Below are 10,847 nucleotides of genomic sequence, written 5' to 3'. Positions count from 1 at the left end.
ATATATATATATATATATATATATATATATATATGTATATATATATATACATATACATACGCTAGGTTTGAAATTCCGTAATATTTTTTCTTGTAGAAAATAATTACTTACTTAAAATAAAAGTTTGATTTGAAGTCTAATAAATTTTAAGGCAGTATAAATTTATTTTGTTTATACGCGAAGAAAAATTTATTTTTAAATGATAATTTTAAGAATTTTAAAATTGAATATTAAAAAAAATAAAGTTATTAATTACCTATCCATTCAAATTGTGATTAAAAAAAGGAAAAAAATTTGCAAGTAATGATGAAATATACATTTATTTATTAATATACCTACATTAATATATATATCAATCAAATTTATTTAAATTCAAGTAATTATTTTCGTTTCCATAAATGTTTGTTGAAATTAGTTGTAATCTTAAATGACGTTAATCATTTCACAACATATAAAATAAAATATAAAATGCGCTTATTTATCGAAATGTAAAAGATGAAATATATTCAATGCAAATTTTATTTTATAACGTATTTAGAAACGTTTAAGATCCTAACAATTCTATTAGTGTATGGCCTTGATATTTGTGTGATACACAAGGTCGCCGCACGCCGTGTTGTCATTCACATGGTGAGATTCAAGCGAGCTGGTAGTGGCACACAATACCCCTCGAAACGTGGTCGCGACAAGTACAATTATCAAGATACAAAACGCGATTATGTTCTACAAGCATTTAGCGTGCGCGATTGATTAATTCTCACGATTAACAACTATAAATATATTGTCTATTTATCGGAACAAGTATTTTGCATAATTTATCCAGTATTGAATAGAAAGATCAGAATTTTTTACTGCTTTATTGCAGATATTTATATGTAAGCAATATAATTTTTTTTTAACATCCAGTATTTTGTATCACGTTCTGAGTTTTTTGTTAATCTAATTTGCTTGTCTTTTGGATTGAGCCAAACAATATATAGATTTCCAAATTCAAATAATGGAAAACGATACATCGAGCATTTATATTTTATTGAATTTACATGTTTAAGGTATATTTGCTATTTTACTTATTGCATTATATTAGAATAGTAACGTTATTTTCAAATTTTTGTTAATACATGACTATACATGAAATTTTTGTTAATACATGAGGTCATGTATTAACAAAAGCGTCTGGTAAAAATAAATAAATAAATAAGTAGATAAAAACTTAGTTTCAAAATGTTAAATGAAAGCATTTCAATCCAATGTTTGATTAAAAATTTAATTTATTAATATAACAAAAAATACTTTTACTTGTCTAAATAATTAAATAATTATTTATATTATAATTTAATAATTATTATTACTTAAAATAAAACTAATTGTTTGATAATAATAGCTAAATATTTAAGAAAGTAAAATTATATTTAGTTACGTTAATCAAACATTTTGATTAAAATTAGTTTGCTCAGCATTTGATAACTATTATTAGGTTCTTTTTTTCAGTATAAATAAAAGTTTTTTAGTATAAATTCGTATGCGAAACGACTGATTTTGAGTTGCGTAAAAAGTCAATGTATTTAATTAATAATTAATAGTAATAGTTGGAATTATATCATTACATTTTTTGATGTTTATCAATTATGTAATTGAATTCAATATTTATTATTCATGATTTAAATTTTCTGTTGTTTGAGATTTGTTATGTTAATTTACGAGCTTTGATTGTATCGTGCGAATTATATACAGGTCTTTATATTTTTCTACGTTATTTTCACGATCGCGTTTCGATGTGTGCAATGTATAATAGCAAAATCCTCGTCGCATTCGATTAACGTTGGGAGTATAGTGCAAAGTACTATGCAATTATCTTATTCTCTCTGATTAGTGGACGCGCGATTATAATTAACCGTGTTTTCGCGAGTGCAAATGCAATGAACGGATCTAAAAGAGGAAAACATCAGGCGATGGCGAAACATCTATGCAGTGAGCGAATTATAGTACTTTTTATTTCATTTGCAGAAATAATTATTTGTAATTGTTTTATACGCGGACAATATTTATTTTTTAAATATTAATTATTCGTTATGATAATTTTTAAATACATTTTTATTTTATTATATATATTATAATTTATTGTTTATTATTTTATATATATATATATATATTTTTTTTTATACATTTGTTTAACGTAGTTTAATTATTACTCCATCATTGTATATTAGAATTTTTTTTTATTAAAGTGATAAATCTGTAAAAAAGTTATAGTCATATAATATATATATAATATACATATTATATAACTATTTATATATATAAAATATAAATTAAAAATATAAAAATATTGATAAATAATGAAGTAAAGTCATTATTGATAATTATACTTTACTTGAAATAAAAATATTTATAATAATATCATGAGTTTAAATAAGTAGTATCTCATTTGTATAATATTATGAAGTTTTGCAATATTTAAACAATATTTTAACGATAATGTGAGATTTCACGAGAGAGATTAATTGCTCTGCTTTTCACAATTATCCAATCGAGTACACTCGGTTGATCTTTAATCAAAATGTGGCTATTAAATCGTCTGTGACTCAAGATATAAAACTTTATTCTGGGTATCTCGTCCGATTAGCTTTTTAATATGAGATTTATATAACGACTATAAATATGAATCTTAGTCTTTCCTTTTAAATATAAACTCGAACATATATTTCTGATTGATTTCAATTAATGGCACTTAAATGGCACACATTTCTTTTATCAATTTAGAACTGATTTCTCGTTTTATTCGATATCAAATTTCCTATATTTACGCCGATATGGAAAATCTTGGTCTTAAGTAATCAGGTCCAGCAAGTGGCGGAGATTGTCGATTAATAATCTATTAAATCAGCAATTTGTGTTTGTGCTAAGTAAAAGAAGTTTCAAAAGTTTGGTCTCGGGCATTAATTATTGCCGTGATAAGTTGCCAATTCTGTTCTCCTGCCGTTATTTTGCTTCAACGTTGCCAGATAAGGATTGAGAAATTAAAAATTCATCACGAATTAACAATCTTCTACTATCGTCATCTTTATTTGTGGATGTCATATATTAGTATTTGAATTTATTCAGTATTAAGTTAATTATGCACGATGCTAGAGATAAACTGATTGCAATAAATTAGAAATTACTAAACATAAATGTTTAGACGGATGAATTAATTATTATATGAAAGTTTGTATAATGTGTTATTATATTTCATATATAATTATTTTATAACAGATTGTTATTATATTACAACAATGTGAATATTTTGGATAAGGATCATAATACATCAAGTCGTTGCGAGTTTACTTCGAATTGATTCGAGAAAGCCAACAAGAGTATAACGATTATTCGTTCTTGTGGAACGAATTCAGAACCAATAAGTCTGATCGCCTTATAAAACGCTGGTTCTTCATGTACGAGCGTCTATATAATAGTTGTTCGTAATTGGCAACACAGATCTGCCCCGCTAAATTACAGACAATGCATACCTTATAATGTTGTGCGGTACCATTATACCCTGCAGTTTCCTTCCCGCGCGCGCTATTTTGCTGCCCGTTTTCCGTTACCCGTAACAAGTCCACCAGCCTACGTAACGTCGGCATTGTCCAGAAATTTATCTCCGAGCGATCTGAGTTTGAAGGTTTTTCTTTATTCTTTGTTATATTGTTTCGTTACCTTCAGCGATATTGTTCGTTAGAGCATTGATCCTCGAGAGTTCGTTTCTATAATTTTTTCTTTGGTTTTATCTTCGAATGTCTTATGTAGCTTTTTTATGAGTAGAAAAAATATTAAAATCGTAAATATTGTAATGAAAACAAGCTCATCAATATCAGACAGTGAGTTGTGAGATATTAGCATTTCGTGAGAGTGTTTATCGCAGCATAACGGCATTGAATTATGTTAGATTCACGATAAGATGATTAGCGGTGATTCATAATTCGAGTAAGGTATCTTCTGTTTTAACAAATTTATTTAAAAACGTATTGAATTTCTATACTTAAAAATATCTCTTTATTTTTAAAAATAAGTATTTGAAATTGTAATAATATCACCATCGATGAGATACCTTATATATTGTCACATAAGAATGAACCAATTGCGAATCTACAGAAGCTAGAAGTTTATAGCATTGATATCATAAAGAAAGCAACAAATGAGTCATTCCGTAGCAAATACGGGTCCCTTGAATCGCATCAATTCCCAATCGTACCTTCAGAACACACTCTCGGCCGCCTTCAACTGAAGTCGATCTAAAATTTAGGTTCACGCCGCGCGCGGACGTTGGGGGTGGGGTCCGTTGAGGGTGGACCCTTTTACCGGGGGCAAACACAAAATGCATTATTTATTGCCCGTAGCGGCTGGCAATTCATCGAATTCCCGCTAAAAGCAAAAGAGTTGAGGTCGAGGGTTGGCACTCGTGCAACGCGAGGTGCGTTTATCGGAAACGGCCGCGAGGGTGGGGCTAAGTGGCACCTTTTTTCTTTTCCACCCCTTTGCACATACTCACGCGTGTGCACGCATTCTCTCACGCGACGGAAAACTTTCCATCTCTTCTTGTATCGATACCTTCGTGCGCGCATATATGCTTTTTTCCGCCCTCTGTATCTTGTACCTGTAGAAAATTATTCATTCGCAATATGCAATATGTATTATTTTTTTCGCGGAAAGTTTTTAAAAAACAATCAAGTATAGACGAGTTATAAAAAAATAATAGAAAACGAGAGAATTTTTCAATTCTCTTCGAGAATAGTTAAAATCTTTCTGATAAACTGATATTTTCATTGTTTCTTTTCTATTGTTATTCAATTTGTATGTATCTTCTTCTGTGTTTAAACTTAATTTCGTTTTTTTTTTTGAAAAATGATAAAATTGTTTCTCTTTTGTCGGTCTTTAAAAAAAAATATTTTAATCAATCGCATTTTATTAATTATTTTTTTGTGATATCGGTTGTCTATACTATTAATAATTTATATACTATTAATAATTTATATACTATTAATAATTTATAACAGAATGCGTGTATTAAAAATATAAAATGATTTCTTTTAAATTTTGTAAAGTTGTGTATGCTATATGTTAAGAATAAATATAATGCATGTAGAGTGCGCATTTAGTGTTCTAAAATTAAGTTATGAAAAAGCTTTCTATTCTTCTATCTTCAATGAGGTCAATACTCATGTGGGTACAATCCCACGCTTTCGCGTCCTGCTTTCTTTCCTGGAAAACGAATCACCCGTAAGTTTTCGCGGCACTAATTGCCAAGGCAACGAACGAAATTCATCGGTACCGTTAAAGGGTGCCACGAAGGGATGCACAAAGTGAATCGAATAAACGCCCCGATCCGGATTGTCGGTCCTTCTCTTTTCTCTTTCTGTCTCATTTCTCTTTCCACCTTCTCTCGCTCCTTGGTCTCGTGATTTATGTTAATGTTTTTGTCTCGGAGGCGAGATACACCAAAAGGCGATTCGATTCGCACGGGCGCGGCACCTCCGCCTCTCCCTGTAGTTCTCGCTATGGCGCGGATTAACTTAACTGCTTTAAGACGGCAATAAAGGTCGTCGACGCGATTTAACCGGTTCCCTTTTACTGCGGCACCGATGCCCTGGCGCTCGGAACGTTAAACCAATGTCTAGGCTGCATATTGACGGTAATGGGAAAAGTTCGGGCTTTCTGACTTTGCGCGGGGGTGCGTCGATCAATCAATCGGATCCCACTGAACCTCCCGCATAATAACCCTTTCTTTCTTGTTCTGACTTTTTCCTTCCGCTCGTCTAACGATTTCTCGTCGATGTTTTAAAGTTTTTCATTACACAATCGCGGCAGAACTGTGTAAAGATGATTTGATCTTGATACTGTGAGGATAGTTTAATCAAAATGCTTGTATGCAACATAATAAAATGTAATTTTTTTATAGTTTTGTTTGTCGTATAATTTTATTGAAATAAATGCGCAATTAATTTTATGCGTTAATAAATATAATGAAAAATGAAAATGTAACTTAGTTTTTTTTATATTAGAATTATTATTATAGAAATTATTTTAGAATAATTAATTAGTGGGTATAGAAATTAATATAAAAATTATTAGAAAATATGGTTCAAATTTTCGCTTGATAAATTCTTTAAATTAGCGGATGATGTTACAAAACATATGAAACATATGAAAAATGTTAATATTCGTCAAGAAAAATGTTAACTTTGTTGCGCTATGTTTCCTCTACTACGAGAGGTTTAATCTTGTCGGAAGTCTTTCGATCGGCAGGTTTGCGGGGGTGTTTTCGGAGTCTCGGCGAATTTTCGAGGTCCGGATTACCTTATCTACGGAGTCTCACTCGCTCGCGCCAATTCCGAAACGAAATCCAAGGCCGATCCATATACCGAGGCGTTTACGCGGCGATTTAGCGGAGAGGACGATCCTTTCGCGGACCGCGGCTAAGTCCGAAGGGTAGTTATTATGCGATATACGGACTATCGGGGCGCGCATCCACCACCCTCCTTTACGCTTTCTATGAGAATGATTCGATGGCTGCTATATCGACCTGTCACGCATTGTAATTCGCGGTATTTACGAGAATCACAAGTTGTCAACTTTTGTCGATAGTACAAAAGATCTCTTCTAAAAGGCTTTTAAATAGAGTGGATTAAGTTTATCTTTTTTAGCAAAAATCACAGAGAATCTATCATACATTGAACAGATTTTTATCGTATAATATATTTATACGTCGTATATTTAATTATTGTCGAATATATTTAATTGCATTTATTTAGTATACTAACTTTATATGAATATATTTGTAAAGAATATTATGTGAGTCGTAAGCTTACTTATTGTTAGATTAAAGAGAACAAATGGAAGATGATCGATAGTTTGTTTCTTTATTTCGCGAATCAGAATTTTTTGAAATCGAAAATTCGAGATTATTTTAAATTTAAGCTTTCAGGTAAATATATAGGGCATTAAATGTTTTTTGTATTTTGTTATATTATCTTTTTTAATACCTTCATTTTCAGAATATTTACAATAATTTACTAATCATTTATTAATTATATATATATATATATATACTACTATTTTTTCCTTAATAATTAAATCTTTATGATATAAATCTACATTACACAAAGTACTAAAAAGAATATTTAAAATATAGCTCTTTTATATTAAAAAGAAATATTTTTTTTAATTTAATTTTGACATTCGTTTACATCTTATCTTACATTTGTAATTAATCGTAGTTACGGATTTCGTTAATAATAACTAAACAGATATTTATACGATAAAAATTTAGATTTTTATACGCAAAAAATTTAAAGCAACATACGATCAATAACACTTCTATTATTAGATAATTATTTAAATAAGTGTTTCTATAGTATTTATAGTCAAAGAAAAGAAATGCGAAAGACACGAATAATCCAATCGTATTTTTTGCATTTTTATTAAGAATAATTATACTGTACATTGATTTATTTATTGATATATTGTTATTCGTATTCTGTGCATTTTTTTCTTCGAAATACTAGAAACACCTTGTTATATAAAAGATTCCTTTTCTTTTTTTAAATACATAACTTTCTAAACATTTTCCAAAGATGTTAAAATATATGTATATAAAAATCACTTAATAAATTTTCTATACTTGTGGCAAAAATTAAACTGGGATGTGAATGATTCATTATACGTAGTAAAAGACCGGAAAATCATCTCATGTGTCTTAAATGTTAATCGTACAAGACTGTAGAACGCATTATTAAACAAAACGAGTAATAAGAGCATGACAAGAACAAAACGTAATAACATCATAAGATATGCTTTTTCAAAGAAATCGCGATTATTGCGACTCTTGTTAAGCATTACGATACGTAATATATTACAACAGTGGTTTAGAAACGAAATTAGCACGTGGTGAGCGACAGTGAGTTCCCACGTGTATCATCACGTAATTCTTTTCCAAGGATAACGACCCGTACTTTCCTTGGCGGCGAGAAGTGACAGAAAAGGGGATTCCCCTGTACCTGATGCAATTAACTCGCTATTAACGGAGCAGACGGCCCGCCGTTAGGAAAATATAGCCCACTGTACGTGATTAAAGCGAGAAATTCGTTACGGGCACATCGGTGGCCGCGTCGATAAGATTAATTGATAAATGGCTGAATCGATTGGCGCGATTGTAGTTTCGTTATGGCGGCTCGGCGGCGGTGCCGATCGGCTAACAAGATAAATATCTCGTCGGGATGCGGTAACTATGTAATCGGGTTAATTTGGGTACACACGTAACTTCGCGCGACATGAGAGATTACCATTATTGTGTATATATCGGTCCATTAACCATTAACATCTTGTCTTCTATGATACTTTGTGAAAGACTGTGCCGAAAAGGTCAAAGGAGAATAATCTCCTCTTTTTTTACTCTTCCATGATCCTCTTTTCCTCTCTCATTTTTAATTTTTGGCGTATTTTTTTTGATCTTTTTTTGTTGATATAAAAATATCGAGGTCATTGTTATGTAATTATTAATGAATTTTTTAAATAAACAACTCCAATTTATTATATTATTTTTTATTTACATTTAATTGACGTTTATGTGCACTTATCAAAACTTTTATCGTTTTTATAATGGATAATGGGTTGCCAAGCAGGCTAACGCTCCGATTAAGGTCACACTTTGAATTATTTAAACTCTGTCACAGTTTAGACATTAACAGCTTGACATTAATTAACTTTATGCTTTCATAATTTCGCTTCCATCTTATTCTTATACTTCCAGTAGCGATGTTTTACTTTTAATCAATATCAGCTGCTGCAATATAATTATGAGATATATTCATTTATATAACGTTGATTACAAGTCAGTACTTTTTTTATTTGCTTTAAATATTGAATAATTGCATCGTACAATTTGCATAACGGATGCATATCGTTCATAGTTAAACAGTTTGTGCTAAGTTTAACGTGTTCTAAACGATGCACTTAAATTTTTGTGTTAATTTAACACAAGATGAATATACTAGAAAGTAACATATTAATATTAGTAAGTACAAATATTATGTAAAAAATTAATATAAAAAGTATGACATATTTTATTCTTTCATTTAAGAATTTATGTTTTAAAACATATTATTTACTATTTTACGTTATTCATTCACTTATTCATAAATTTGTTTATTTTGATACTAAGAAATGTTGAATATCAATTTAACATGAAATATTTAAATAACATAATTATATTATATTAAATTAACACTCGAATATGTTAACATTCGACATGTTAAAATAATATAAAATATAAAATTATAATATAAAATTTAATATAAAATTTTAAGATGAAGAGAGGAGAGGAGTGAAAGGAGGAGAGGAGAGGAACGTTTCTAATACAAATATATGTACAAAATGGCATTATTATGCATATGTTACTATCGCGAGAATATGTGTATTTATACAGCATCGAATAAAGTACAAAATTTTGATAACAAGATTTCTCATGTATATTTCACAGCATGCGACGAACTCATACGCTGAGCATAAAAGACTTATGCACTTTTCTGGAAAAAAATCCGAGCAAACATTTTTACGGACGATGCATTTCTATACAGATTGTCATCAATTCGTGGGGAAGCGTTGCGACATTTCCGCGAAACATGAAGGGAAACGTGCGTTAACATGAAATCAAGTAAATAAACCATGTAGACAGAAGCATCAAACGACTTCTCGCCGCTATGGATGAGACATCTCGCCGATGGTGGGGCAAAAAGTGACGGCGAGGGCAAGACAAATGTGTGTACAGTCTGTGTGCGTAGGTTCATCACGATTCACGTGTTCGAACAGCCATGCTATTCGCTGCCGTTTGGTGAACGAGATGAAGAATTATAAGATGATATTCAGGTTGATTCTAACGAGGAGAGAATTACCATTTCGGAATTATAACAGTATAGTGGATGACAGGTTGGTGCCACACCCGGATGATGCAATTTGTCCGATTACTACTTCTTGCGTTCAAGTAAAAGGAATGTTAGAAAGTATCTATATAATGTATGTATTCAACTGTATGAAACATATACGATAATGTTGTGTGTAGTTTCATTCGTCTAGATTTGTGTTTAGCAATTAGTTGTTTTAACAATTAATTAACATTTACCATAAATGTATAAAAGATATCTACGTATAAAACTATTGAGGATATTAGGTGCATCTTAGTTTAACTTTTTTAACATTAGTCGATAATACAATTTCGTATTGTATTGTAAAAATCATTTGGAAAAGCACCTTGTCGGATGATCACGTCAATTTCGATTAAAGATTGTGTCGCAGTCCATTGAATGAATCATAATAATTACGACAGATCAATCCGCACTCTCTGAGTATTGTTTGAAGAATTGCGAGAGCTGAAGACGCTGAGGAGGCGTCATCCGCGAGTCTATCACTGCTAAGCAGACAGTAAGAAGTTGCGGTGCGAGGTGTAAAGAGGGAAGGCAGGGCATTCATACGGCACTGTCACACTCGGCGACGCAGAAAACGTGAGTGAGTGAGACCGACGAAGGCAGCGGACCATAGCGATTCGTGGGAGGAGGTTAAAGTCCGTTTTACAGCGAAGTTTTCTGCGCCTCATCAGCATCGTCGATCGACCGTTTTCCGTTCGCATCAAACAAATGGCTGGAAGTTAAATGAGAACGTTGTATGCAACTGCGATCGCTGTGTGTAAATTTTAATCATTGTTAGCAACAAGTTAGTTTAAATCTCAGTTTTTATGAATATAATATTCATATGCACACACACACACACACATATATATATATATATATATATATATATATATATATATATATATATATTAT

The sequence above is a fragment of the Atta cephalotes genome, assembly GCF_000143395.1.
Source record: "Atta cephalotes unplaced genomic scaffold scaffold00017, whole genome shotgun sequence".
Classification (NCBI taxonomy): domain Eukaryota; kingdom Metazoa; phylum Arthropoda; class Insecta; order Hymenoptera; family Formicidae; genus Atta; species Atta cephalotes.
Note: the sequence above shows the minus strand (reverse complement) of the source record.